Here is a 2,483-nt window from a genome sequence, read left to right as displayed (position 1 = left end):
GTATTACTCGAAGGCGTGGGACGTTGCGATGTATCCGACATCGTGCTGTAGGGCGACGTGATGGGGGAGGGTCTGGATTCAGGTCGAGATGAATGTCCTCGAGTCCGAGCTGAAGAGGTACAGGTATACTGGTGACTCTCCCCCGTGTCCTTCTTGTGCTCCCAACACGGCTGCACGTGAGGACAAACTGCAGCTTTTCCCAAAGATAACCCCTCGATTCCTTTACTGGCAAGAAGGAGAAGGTTTTGGGGCATCTGATACAGAATGGTGACTCGAAATCTTGAAGGAATTGGACCGAAGGGCCGGGACCCCAAGATTCTGAGTCTAGCCAACAACTCAGGAGCGAACCTGAATGTTGCCTTCCCCCATTCCTTAGAAAGGGCGGAGTCGTACGAGACCAAGAAGATTGCTTACACACTGGCCGCGGCCAGAGTGAGCAGGAGCCCCAAGACGGAATACGATCAGAGGCCTGACGTAAAGGGTCTTGAGAAGATCTCTTAAAGGACTAATAAGTCCGAACCATGCCCCATGTTGGAGGTCTCACTCCGACTGGGGCAGGGACGTTCGCAGCTTCGCATGAGCGAGAAAAGGTCCAGCGGGAAGGAAAAAGTTCATTCCTTTCAGCCTGAAGGTCAGGGAAAGGCTGAGCGACAGGCTTCACTGCCGAGAGCGGAAAGGAGTTTTCCTCCCGCCGAAAAGCAATAAGTTCGTTATTGCTGGAGAAGAGGCCTCAAGGGAAGAGGTATATCTCCCACAACACCAACCACAGAAGACTCTCCACTTCGCCTGGTAGACCCCTGCGGATAACAATCGCAGATGACGCGACCTCCGCCCCGCGACTGTAGCGGGTTGTCTCTTCTTGGGGAGGAGGCGTAGTGTCTCCAGGCGTGAAACCGAAGCGATGCCCCGGCTCGTGAAAGATGTTGCAGTGTGGTTGTTTGAGTAGCCTGAGCCGTGGAAGAAGCTCTCCCGGGAGTTCCGTCAGGGGAAGCAGAGAGTCCGGAAACCGTTCTGTGTATAGTCCCAGTGGAGCTCTCAGGGCCATTGAAAGGTTGACAGACAACCTGGTCTTGTTGAGAACCATTCTCAACAGACAACAAAGGAGGGAAGACGCAGGCGTCGATGTTGTCTCACCATCACCGGAATGCATCTTGCCAAAGTGTCTTGGAGTCTGAGACTGGGGGGAAGAACAGCGGAAGCTCGAGGTTCCAAGCTGTCGCGATCAGGTCCCCCAGGCCAGGACTTGCTGGTTACTAAAGGCCAAAGACCCCCAGGTACACTCTATCTACGAGGCTCTGCTCAGATAGTCGGAGAGAACATTCCTCTGCCCGGAATGAGCGAGCCGATAGTGGTATTGAGAGGATCTCAAAACATCTCAGAATCTCTACTGCAAGATGTGAAGGTATGAAAATGCGTCCCTTGCTGGTTGGAACACGCCAGTACCATGAAGTCGTCGCACACGGAGCGACTCGGCAGGAGCTGTAGGATCTGTAGAAGGGCCAGACTACGGCCCCTAAGCCTGCCTGAATGATGGAGAGGCATCCTTCAGGTCCTGACCATAGGCCTGAACCGGAATATGCCCCCCCCCCCCTTTTCTTTGACGAGTCCGAGAACAGCATAAAAAATGTGGGGAAAGGACGAGAATATCCACTCCCATCAAGAGGTTCCATAGGTCAACACCCATTGCAGGTCTAATCGCTCCGCTGGTCCCATAGGGGCCAGAAAGTCCGGTTAATCGTTGCTTTGAAACCACCGGAACTTGGGCTGCCCCACAGGGAACTTATCCTGAGGCGACCGTTCGGAACTTTAGACGGGTCAATGAGGAAAAGAGACCTAGGAAACGTTCCAAGGTAGGGCTGAAAGCTCTGCTTGACTGAGAACAGGTACTGCGACTCTCCTCAGCCTTGCCACAGTCAACTGAAGGGAAGGCTCGGAGGAGGCGGCAACAGCATCTGGCGACCCCAGGCGGTCACCCATCCAAGTACCGACCAGACCCGACGTTGCTTAACTCCGCTGGACGGACGAGAAGCGGAGTTTCCAACGTGGTAAGGCCGTTGACTCAATATCATGGCTAGATACTCCAGATGTTGAGGCAGAAGTAGAGAAGGCTCCTAGCAAATTACCATGATCCCTCACTCATGGTAAGGATCCGGAAGCTTGTCCCGGCGTTGAAGAAGGTCGAACCCGAGCCTACCGGAGTTGACCAGACCTCCAAAAGGCGAAGGAGGCGGAAGCCTGCTCCTGAGCGGCCATGAGGAAAGCAGGGAGAGTTCTCTGGGGAAAAACCTGCGATGCCACGGTGGGATCGCCACACCGCATCTTAAGCAGGAACACCTGTAGTCTAGGCTGAATTCCAAGAGCTTCCTGGAAGATGGATGGAATGGAAACTGAAAGTACCCATCCTTCCGATCCAGGACCCAAGGAGTCCTGTCGCCTCGTTACCAGTCTGATTGATTCTGCTGTTCCACGCTGGACGAAGTTTG

The 2,483-nt window shown here is 54.2% G+C and overlaps 1 pseudogene; it reads right to left on the bottom strand.

The window, feature by feature from the left end:
• Nucleotides 1-1,940: 1,940 nt before the first annotated feature.
• LOC137626358 (5S ribosomal RNA) lies at nucleotides 1,941-2,059 on the bottom strand (annotated as a pseudogene).
• Nucleotides 2,060-2,483: the final 424 nt, after the last annotated feature.

The sequence above is a fragment of the Palaemon carinicauda genome, chromosome 33, assembly GCF_036898095.1.
Source record: "Palaemon carinicauda isolate YSFRI2023 chromosome 33, ASM3689809v2, whole genome shotgun sequence".
Taxonomy (NCBI): domain Eukaryota; kingdom Metazoa; phylum Arthropoda; class Malacostraca; order Decapoda; family Palaemonidae; genus Palaemon; species Palaemon carinicauda.
This window is presented reverse-complemented; position numbering and strand designations above follow the sequence as displayed.